The sequence below is a fragment of the Lithobates pipiens genome, unplaced genomic scaffold, assembly GCF_037356315.1.
Source record: "Lithobates pipiens isolate NorthernLeopardFrog02 unplaced genomic scaffold, aLitPip1_a1.2 Scaffold_25, whole genome shotgun sequence".
Taxonomy (NCBI): domain Eukaryota; kingdom Metazoa; phylum Chordata; class Amphibia; order Anura; family Ranidae; genus Lithobates; species Lithobates pipiens.
This window is the reverse complement of record NW_027507787.1, coordinates 61,333,681-61,345,268: the sequence shown is the minus strand read 5'-3', so window position 1 is coordinate 61,345,268 and position 11,588 is coordinate 61,333,681.

Sequence of the window (11,588 nt, the reverse complement as noted above, 5' to 3'; positions counted from 1 at the left end):
CAGGCCATTTTTTGCGATACGGCACTGTTTAATTTACAATTGCACGGTCGTGAGGAGCTGTACCCAAATAAAACTGTTGTCCTAATTTTTTATTTTTTTTTCAATAAATAGAGCTTTCTTTTGGTGGTAATCACCTCTGCCTTTTTTTTTTTTTTTCTTTTGCCCTATAAACAGAAAAAATAAAATAAAAATCAGCAATTTTGAATAAAAAACACCATTCCTTACTTTCTGCTATAAAACATTACCAATATTTTATTTTTTTTATTGTTTTTGAAAAATCAAATTTCTTCATCTGTTTAGGCCAATATATATTCTGCTACATATTTTTGGTTAAAAATAAAAAAAGTCCCAAAAAGCATTTGGTTTGTGCAAAACTTATTGCGTCTACAAACTATGGGTTAATTTATGGCATTTTTATTTTTACTATTGATGGTGATAATCGGTGATTATTAGCGGACTGCGACATAGGGTCAGATTTGTCTGCCACAAAGTGACACTTTTTGGGGCCAGTGACACCAATACAGTGATTGGTGCTAAAAAAAAAAAAGCACTGATACCTGTATAAGTGACATTGACACGGAAGAGGTTAAATGTGTCATAGGGAGGTGCTAATTATATGGCGAAGTGTTACACTGGAGGAAAACAGAAATCTGCATTTCCTCACTTACAGATCAGCAGCGTGCTTTTTCTTTTTTTTTTTTTTTTTATTATTATTATTATTAAACTTTGGCAAATTCATGATACAATTTATTGTCTTTGGGGCACCAGGACTCCGAGCTGTGGTGGCTGCATTGGGTTAATTTTTTTTTTTAAGGCTTTCGTTGCCTTTTTTTTTTTTTTTTTTTTACTCATCTAGTGATCCAGCGAATCCATCCTCAATTATTTTTCAACCGAACAAGCTCTCTTGAAGATGTAGAGAGAAGAGACAAACCATTTAACACTGCTAGGGGTGCTTACCATGATCAGCTTTCATTTATTTATGTAAAACTTTTATCCCAAAAGGAAAACATAAGTTGCTGTAACTGTTTATAAAGTGTGAGCTGAAGTTTAGCTTCAATTTGTAATGTATCTAAACCTGCTATTACATCTAACACTCCTCCCCCCACACTGACAATGCTGCCATTCAAAGATGGGTTCCTGCCTCCAGAGTGTAGGTTCTCCAATACAGGAGATGAGTTACTTTTTTGTTTTGTTTTAGGCCCTCCCTGCCCATTACCAGCCCCTTTGGGGTCTTGTACGGATATTAAGGGGCACCCCGTACCCATATTAAAAAAAAAAGGAAATACGTGTGGCCCCCAGGCCCTATATACTCAGAACAGCAGTATACAGACGGTGCAAACAAGACAGGGACTGTGTAGATTTGTTGTGTTAAGTTGAATCTGTTTGTAATTTTCAACTGGTACATTTTTAAAGTGTAGCTCCAGTCAAAAAAACAATTTTAAGCTTTTTGGAAAACATAGGGAAGGGTTATCACCCCTGTATAATTTGTTTTGCCGTCCGTCTTTTTTCATCTCACTTGCTGTTGTCTCCTTCCGTTTGCAAGTAGGAGATGTTTGTAAGTTGGATGTTTGAAAGTAGGGGCCTGCCCTATATGCTCTGCAGAAATGGCGGAACAAGGTGTTGGTTTTGCCACAACATTGTAAGCCCTGAAAGTGACTCTTGGTGGGCGCTGGAGTGCCCTGCTGTGAACGATTATATCAAGAATTGTAATTACATGCCATTGTTGAACAGTGGTACAAAAATTGACCTTTGGTGGTTGTGGTGCTGGTGCCACAACACTATAAGTCCTCACAATTACTCTGGGTGGGCACAGGAACGGGCCCTCCTGTGAAATATTATATCAAGAATTGTAATTACATGTCCCTGTTAAGCAGGGGCAGAAAAATTGGGCCTTAGGCACTGGTTCTGGTGCCACGACACTGCAACCTCTCTCATATACTCTAGTTTTATTGCAGGAATTAGCCCTGCTGCAAAGCATTGCATCAAAAATTGTAATTAAACGCCCCTGTTAAACAGGGGCAGAAAAATTGGGTCTTAGGCACTGGTGCCACGACACTGCAACCTCTCCCATATACTCTAGTTTTAGTGCAGGAATTAGCCCTGCTGCAAAGCATTGCATCAAAAATTGTAATTAAACGCCCCTGTTAAACAGGGGCAGAAAAATTGGGCTGATGGCATCACCCAGAACCAAAAATGTTCTTCCAACATATCAGCGGAGGAGGAAGAGGATAGCAATCAACATAACAGGACAGTCACTCAGCATCAGCATAGGCAGTCTTGAAGGGATGTGATATTTAAAAAAAAATTATTCGGTTACATCAGCTTCAGGTGCTTGGTAGCTGTGGGTAATCCAAGACTGATTCATCTTGATGAAGGTCAGTCGATCAACTGATTCGGTGGACAGGCGCACCCTGTGATCGGTAACAAAGCCACCAGCAGCACTGAAGGTGCGTTACGAAAGAACACTGGATGCAGGACAGGCCAGTAGCTCAATTGCATACTGTGCAAGCTCTGGCCAGTGATCCATCCTCAAGGATTTTCGGTGGGAAAGGTGTCCAAGTCTGACCTTGCCCCTAGGTATTCCTGCACCATGTAAATCAGACGCTGGCGATGGTTGCTGGAACCGATCATACCTTGGGGCTGCGGACTAAAAAATTGTCTGAAAGCATCGGTCAGACGGCCACCTTCTCCACCGCTCCTTCTGACCGATGCCTCAGCAACACCTTGTCCAGGACCAGGAGTTTGTAACCTCCCAGTCTCTGGGAACGCGTTGCACAGACCTTTCTGCAAGGCCTCCCAGAGATGTCTCATCCTCTGCTCCCTCTGCGACGGCAAGATAAAGTCGGCAACCTTACCCTTGTACCATGGATCAAGGAGAGTGGCCAGCCAGTAATGGTCCCTCTCCTTGTTCCGAAGAATATGAGGATCCGTCCGCAGGCTTTGCAGGATCAGGGAGGCCATGCCGTGTAGGTTAGCTGAGGTATTCGGTCCGGCGTCCGCTGGGTCACTAAGGACAACATGATCTGCAGCTACCTCCTCCCAGCCACGTACAAGTCCACGGGTTTCTTGGGACTGTAAATCATCCCTACAAGACTGCTGCTGATGCTGAGTGCCAGCCTCCACCTCCATGCTGACACAATCATCATCCTCTTCCTGTGTGATGGGTGGCACAGCAGGAACACTGTCTGGATAAGGGGGGCCTTGAGAGGCAAGGAAGTCCTCCTCTTCCTGCCTCTGTTCTGCCTCAAGTGCCCTGTCCATTATTCCACGCAGCCTATGCTCCAAGAGGTGGACAAGAGGTACAGTGCCACTGATGCATGCACTGTCACTGCTCACCATCCCTGTGGCCTCCTCAAACGGTGACAGGACAGTGCATGCATCCCTGATCATGCCCCGCTGGCGTGGTGAGAAAAAAACCGAGCTCCCCTGACCCAGTCCTGGTGCCGTAGTCGCACAGGTACTCATTGATGCCTCTCTGCTGCGTGTGCAGCCGCTGTAGCATGGCCAACGTTGAGTTCCACCCGGTGGGCATGCACATATAAGGCGGTTCTTGCGCAGGTTCAACTCCTTTTGGAGCTCAGCCAGCCGAGCACAGGCATTAAATGATCGGCGGAAATGCACACAGACTTTCCTGGCCTGCTTCAGGACATCCTGTAAGACCGGGTACCTGCCCAAGAACCGCTGAACCACCAGGTTAAGGACGTGAGCCACACAGGGCACATGGGTCAGTTGTCCCTGTCGTAGGGTGGAGAGGAGGTTGGTGCCATTGTCGCAAACCACCATTCCTGGCTTAAGCTGGCATGGCGTCAACCACCTCTCGGCCTGCCCCTGCAGAGCTGACAAAACATCTGCCCCAGTGTGGCTCCTGTCCCCCAAACAAACTAGCGCAAGCACGGCATGGCATCGTTTTGCCTGCGTACTTGCATAGCCCCTGGAACGCCTACGGAGCACCGCTGATTCTGAGGACAGAGCACTGGAAGAGGCCATGGAGGAAGAAGAAGAGTAGGGGGTGGAGGAGAGAGGTGTGTCACAACCAATAGTAGCATTTTGGAGGCGTGGTGGCGGAACAACCTCCAACACTACTGCACCTTGTCCTGCATCCTTCCCAGCTGCCAGAAGAGTGACCCAATGGGCCGTGAAAGACAGGTAACGTCCCTGTCCATGCCTGCTGGACCATGAGTCAGTGGTAATATGCACCTTACCACTGACCGCCCTGTCCAGCGAGGCAAGGACATTGCCTTCCACATGCCGGTAGAGAGCCCGAATCACCTTCCGTGAGAAAAAGTGGTGTTTGGGGACCTGCCACTGAGGAACCGCACATTGTACAAACTCACGGAAGGGGGCCAAGTCTACCAACTGAAAAGGCAGCAGTTGAAGTGCTAGCAATTTAGCCAAGCTAGCATTCAACCGCTGGGCATGTGGATGGCTGGGAGTGAACTTCTTTCGCCGGTCCAGCAGCTGGGCCAGGGACATTTGCCTGCTATAATCGGACGTGGGTGTACTGCTAGCAGAGTGCCCGGAAGCACTTGGCTGTGACACACCTAATTCTACACCTTCATTCCTCTCAGAGCAGGTTTCAGAGAGGACTGAAGGTCTAGTTTGGTTGGAGATCCCAGCTGATGGGGAGCAAGGAGAGGTCCGCTTTGTTCTTTGGTGTGGGTCTTTGAGGTGCGCTTGCAAACGAGTTGCATGGCTGGTCAAGCATGTGGTGCCCAAGCGGCTGTTTTGGCCACATGAGATACGCTTGAGACATATGTTGCAAATAGCAGCGGTGCGATCTGATGCACTCGTCTCAAAAAAGGCCCACACCAAAGAACTTTTAGAATAACGCGCAGAGGCAGTGCCCTGCACAGGCGGAGCTCTGCGGTGTGATTCAGTCGGTGTGCTGCCCCTAAGCTGGCCCCCGGAGGGCATCCTGCCTTGTTGGACATGTGCCTCCTCCTCCTCCTCCTCTCTCCTACCAGGCACCCACGTGGAGTCAGTGCCCTCATCATCCCCTCCCTCTTCATCGCTGGAGCAAACCTGGCAGTATGCTGCAGCTTGTGGAACATGACTGCCAGATTGCTGTCCTTCTTGAGCATCCCCTCTTTCTGCATTCACGCTACTGCCTTCCTCTAGCTGAGTATCATCATCAGAGCCTACAAAACACTGGGCATCCTCCTGGAGCATGTACCCAACACTGTGCTCAAAGAGTTCAGGAGACTCCTCAGGAGGACGTGGTGGGTCTAGGGAAGGAGTCACTGATGATGACATTGAGAGGAGGGAAGACGATGCGTTGGCAGCTGCTTTGCTAGTACCCTGAGCCTGGGTGAGAGAGGATGAGGAGGATGAAGAGGGCTTGGTTATCCACTCTACCAAGTCATTGGCATGTTGAGGCTCAACATGTCCAGCTGCCGAAAAGGACAAGCGTGTCCCATGGCCACGTGCTGATGATGACGATGCACCGCGTCCACGACCAGCACTGTTGTCTCTAGACACAGAGCCTGCTTGCCCTCTTTTATTGGCTCACGCCTGTCTGCCTCTCCTTGCTGGCCTTCCAGACATGGTAATGGCCTGAAGGGAGTTGGGAAAACCAGCAATTGCGTAGTGTATATTGTGCTGGAGGCACACACAACAATCACTAACTCCTGCAGATGGCAGAGGTCTCAATTAGAGAAGAGCTATGTAGGTGGATATAACGGTGTATACTGGGTTCAGAGCACGCAGACAGCACGCACAATCTCCTACAACTGACTGCAAGCTCTATTTAAAATGAGCAAGATAGCTAGCTATATAGATGGATATAGCAGTGTATACTGGGTTCAGAGCACGCAGACAGCACGCACAATCTCCTACCACTGACTGCAAGCTCTATTTAAAACGAGCAAGATAGCTAGCTATATAGATGGATATAGCGGCGTATACTGGGTTCAGAGCACGCAGACAGCATGCACAATCTCCTACCACTGACTGCAAGCTCTATTTAAAATGAGCAAGATAGTTAGCTATATAGGTGGATATAGCGGTGTATACTGGGTTCAGAGCACGCAGACAGCATGCACAATCTCCTACCACTGACTGCAAGCTCTATTTAAAACTAGCAAGATAGCTAGCTATATAGATGGATATAGCGGTGTATACTGGGTTCAGAGCACGCAGACAGCACGCACAATCTCCTACCACTGACTGCAAGCTCTATTTAAAACGAGCAAGATAGTTAGCTATATAGGTGGATATAGCCGTGTATACTGGGTTCAGGGCACGCAGACAGCACGCACAATCTTCTACCACTGACTGCAAGCTCTATTAAAAAAGAGAAATATAGCTAGCTATATAGGTGGATATAGCGGTGTATACTGCGGTCAGGGCACGCAGACAACAACCATTACAGAAGAGCAAGAACGAAAAATCGGCTGATAACGATCAGTGTATACTGTGTTGAAGGTACACAGAACACCCACTAACTCCTACAGACGCCAACACACTACACAAGGCCGCTGCGCTGGCGGACTTATATAGTGTTGGGCGTGTACTACACAGCCTGAGATATGATTGGCCACAGGCATCCTGCCTGTGGCCAATCATGGCTCTCCTCGCTGCCGGCGCTGTGATTGGCCAAGCATGCGGGGTCACAGTGCATGCTTGGCCAATCATGAGCCAGCAATGCACTGCGATGGCGCAGTGCATTGTGGGCCGTGAGCACCACACGAATTGGGCGCGAACGGCCCATAACGTTCAGAATTCGCCGAACGGGCGAACAGCCAATGTTCGAGTCGAACGTATGTTCGACTCGAACACAAAGCTCATCCCTATTCCTGCCCTACTTCTGGCGATTTCGGGTGCAACTTGCATAGACATCTGTGCATGAAGCCGAACAGATATCTTCAAAGTCACACCGACATGCGGCTTTGAAAATGTACAATTTCATATGAAGTTGCACAATTTCAAAGCCTCATTCAATGTGGACAAGTCCTTAAACCTGCATGTTTTTTTCAATGCTACTCCTTTTTTTTTTTGTACTGGCTTTTCAAAATGAAAAATTGCAATTATTTATAGGTTGTATGGGAGTTGTAGAAGCACACGTCATAAGCTATCTAAGATGTAAAAGAGGGACAATTTTTAGCACCGACTATGGAGACAAATGTCATGACTGAGCTTTGCCAAAATGCACCTTGAAAAAAAGGGAAAAAGGTGTTCTGATCACCATTCCTACAGTAGAGCATGGAGGTGGTAATATCCTGTTATGGGGATGTTTCTCTGCAGCAGGGACTGTAGAACTTGTCAGGATAGAAGGTAAAATGGATGGGGCAAAGTACCATCAAATTCTTGAGGAAAATCTGCTACCCACTGCCAGAAAGTTGTCAATGGGAAAAAGTTTTACCTTCCAACATGACAATGACCCAAGCACACAGAGAAAATGACCACACAGTGGTTGAAGGAAGAAAAAGGCGAATGTCCTTTTCATGTCCAGACTTAAACCCCATTGAAAATCCGTGGAATAACTTGAAGACTGCAGTAAAGATCACCATTAAATTTAACTGAACTTGAGCAGTTCTGCAAAGAAGAGTGGGCAAATATTGCGGAGTCTAGATGTGCAAAGTTAGAGACATACCCCAACAGACTAAAGGCTGTAATTAAAGCAAAAGGTGGTTTGACACAATACTAACATAAGGGGGTGATCCCGTTTCCAACTGAGTGATTCTGTTTTTGAACTTTTTATTTTTTTCTGACATGTTGGTGTTACATCTTTTACCTGGTCATTATAAGTTGCACTGGGTAAATGCAGCTGGATAAAACAAAAACTAGGTCTGTCTTCATTTCAGGCTATGAAGCAACAAAATGTGATGATTTTAAAGGGGGGAGTGATTCTTTTCTATACCCATTGTACATACTGCGCTTTCGTCCTCTGCCCGTACTAACTCCCCTTATACCCTCCACGTTTCTCCTGTGCTTCCTGCACAACATCATACCCTCCATACTACTTCTCTACACATCCTGCTTGCTTTCATACCCTCCATACTCCTCTTCTGCACACACTCATCACTGCCATACCCTCCACATTCCTCTCCTGTACATACTGCTTGCTGCCATACCCTCCATACTCCTGCTTGCTTTCATACCCTCCATACCCCTCTTCTTCACATACTCCTCACTGTCATACCCTCCACATTCTTCTGTACATATTGCTTGCTGCCATACCCTCCATACTCCTTCTCTACACATCCTGCTTGCTTTCATACCGTCCATACTCGTCTTCTGCACATACTCCTCACTGTCATACCCACCACATTTCTCTCCTGTACATACTGCTAGCTGCCATACCCTCTGTACTCCTCTCCTGTACATACTGTATTGCCCAATGTCATACTCTCCACACTCTTCTCCTGTACATACTGTCCACTGTCATACACTCCACACTTCTCTCTTGTAAATACTGCCCACTGTCATACTCTCCAGTCTCCACTCACCTCTCATGTACATACTGCCCATTGTCATACCCTCCACATTCCTTTCTTAAAGGTACTGTCCACTGTCATACCCTCCACACTTTTCTCTAGTACATAGTGCTTCATTTTTACACATGTAATGTTTTGTTACCATTCTTTAGTGTGCTGAATGATTGTTCATGTAATTGGGGCCAGTTCACATTAGGAATCGCACAGGAATGCATAGCTGTTACTACCAGTGTTTTTTTGTTATTTGTTTTCTTTTGTTTTCCTTTAACTACTTGCCGCCCGCACTATACAAAAGACGGCTACAGCGCGGGCCTTAAAGCGGGATTCCACCCTAAAGTGGAACCTCCGCTGATCGGATCCCTCCCCCCCTCCGGTGTCACAATTGACACCTTTCAGGGGGGAGGGGGGTGGAGATACCTGTCAAAGACAGGTATTTTCACCCACTTCCGGGCATAGACTCCCGTGGGAGTCTACGTCATTTCCTGCCCTGCCGCGCTGTCTGTTGGGACACACACGGGTCCCAGTGACAGCGCAGAGATTTCCTATTGCGCGGCGTGGCTCGCGCATGCGCAGTAGGGAACCGGGAAGTGAAGCCGATTCGCTTCACTTCCTGATTCCCTCACCTAGAATGGTGGCGACAGCAGCCGAGAGCCGAGCGATCGATCGGCCTCGGCTGCCGGCATCGCTGGAACCCGGGACAGGTGAATGTCCATTTATTAAAAGTCAGCAGCTGTAGTATTTATAGCTGCTGGCTTTTAATATTTTTTTTTTGGTGGAATCCCTCTTTAATTGCGGGAGGGCATCCACGGACGTTCTCCTGAGCAAACGCTGTCTGCGCATCCCTGCAGGTCGCGCACAGCGCGCTCTGTGATTACTGATCAAAGTAAGGGGTCGATTCCGGCCCCTTGCCACGTGATCAGCTGTCAGCCAATGACAGTTGATCACGTGATGTAAACAGAAGCTCAGTAATTGGGTTGTTTTCTCTTATATTCACCGACCGACGCAGCTCCTCTCTGTAACTAAATAGGTTGTTTAGCCTGCCATTAGGAGAACTAGGCAAAATTGTTACACAGTACACAGAACTTTTAGTCCCGCCCCAGGGGGGCGGACCCTGTGCTAACAACCCTACCCGCTGCTCCCAGCAGATTCAGTTTTTATTTTGCCTGGTAAGAAGAATGACCTAGGAACCCTGCGGGCCCTTTTGGTCCATGTTTTTGCTGCAGGTTTGAGTTTTTTTGTGCAAGATGAAAGATCCTGGGATCTTCTATCAACTGCCGGCTGGGTGACAGGCTGGTTAATGATTATCCTTGTAGTCTCCCCAGTCCGGCCATCGAGCGTGTGCAGGCCACAGCTAAGGCTTAGCAGGCCACCACATGCCTCAGCTCCAGAGGTGGTCGGTGAGTTTCAATGCTCAAGGGTATACATATGACCGGGCCACTGATGTCTAGATCACAGTATACCGGGCCAACAGCTACCCTGTAACTGCGCAGGAGTAGGTCTGTGATGGAATGTCTTCCAGGTCTTCAGGACTGGTAAGTACGGCTCTCCCTACTTCGGTGGGGTGAGCAGCTGGGCATTCCCTGGGGGGTCAATTCGGGGGGGCCACCTTACCTCCTTATCTTCTCTCCCTAGTCCCTATTTCCCCTCTGAGGGGGGTGGCTGCATGTGCTGCGGGCGGTGTGTTTGTGGGGAGTTTGCTGGGTCTCTCACCTGTGGGGCTGGGGGCAGCTAGCGTTGGTCCTGGTCCTGGTCTGGGGGGGTGTTCTGGCTGTAGGCAGGCAGCATTGTTCTGGGTTTGTGCTGTCACCGCATGGCGCTGTCCAGCGGCCATCTTGACTGTGGGAAAGGCAAGTTCCCCTTGTGAGCCTCAGCAGTCATCTTCTATGGGATTCTACTATTAGTTGCATTGACGGCCATTTTCCTGAAGCCCGAGCGCTCTTTTCACAGCAATTCTCTTGTGACAGCTTTACATGTGCTCTCATGGGCTGTTTCCTGTGTCCACTGTGTGTACAGGGTGCTGGAGCTCTGCAGAACGTTTCACCGCTATTATAGACAGCTGCTGCCGATACAGTTTTCTCCACTCTGCATCTGGGTAACCTCCTAGGGACTACAGGCACAGCTAGTGGCATTCACAGAACACCCCAGGGTGGTGAGTCTGGCGCCAAGTACCCCCCCCCACACACACATGGCGGCAGCAGGAGGGTGGGACCTTCAATGTCCTAAGTCCCCTTGCAGGTGGCAGACAGGCTAGGGTTAGCATGGCTTCAGAAACTGGTGTTTCTTCCCCCGAAATCCAGGCTATAGCAACCGGGTCACCTGCGGATAGCGTGGTGCGCATGGACACCCTGCCGGCGGTCTTTAACTCTTTTGTTGCTAAGATAGAGGCGGCGCATGGAAGGAAAAGTGCACGTAAGAGGCCCCTGCCCCCCCTTCCCCATCCTCTGGGGAGAGCTCTGATGCAGACTCGGGCCCTGCTGCGGCTGGTGACCCCTGGCCTGACCTATCAGACGTGGCTGACCAGGACCGTTCGGACAGTTAGGATGATTCCCCGTCCGGGTCTGGGCGTGACAAAGCGCTTGTTGGAGCACTTATCACAGCTGTGCGTGATACCCTGAAGATTCAGGAGCCAGCAGATCCCTCTACTGATGTACTGGTCCCCTTTGGGTCCCACAAGCCAGCAGGTTCACCTAAGGTGTTCCCGTATTTGACTAATTTTGACAAATTCATCTACAGTGAATGGGGTCGCCCGCAACAGACCTTTTCGGTTCCCAAAAACTTGGCGGTGCGTTACCCCTTTGAGGAAAGCCTTCTCAAAAAATGGTCGGCTCCTCTGGTCGTGGACCCCCCAGTGTCCAGGTTAAAAAAAGCAACCACGATCCCGGTTGAGGGGACTCCTGCATTCAAGGATCCCACGGACAGGAAGGCCAAGGCAGTGGCTTGTTTCTTGTTTACGGTTGTGTGGTCAGCTGTGCGACCAGTACTGGCATCCGCACTGGTGTCACAGACACTGACGGAGTGGGCAAAACTTTTGCACCGCGAATTGGGAGAGCAACAGGCCTCCCCTCCATGTGTGGAACTAGCAAACCAACTAGTGCAAAGCCTTAAGTATGTTTGTGACGCGGCCCTGGATACTCTCTCTCTGTTATCCAGGGC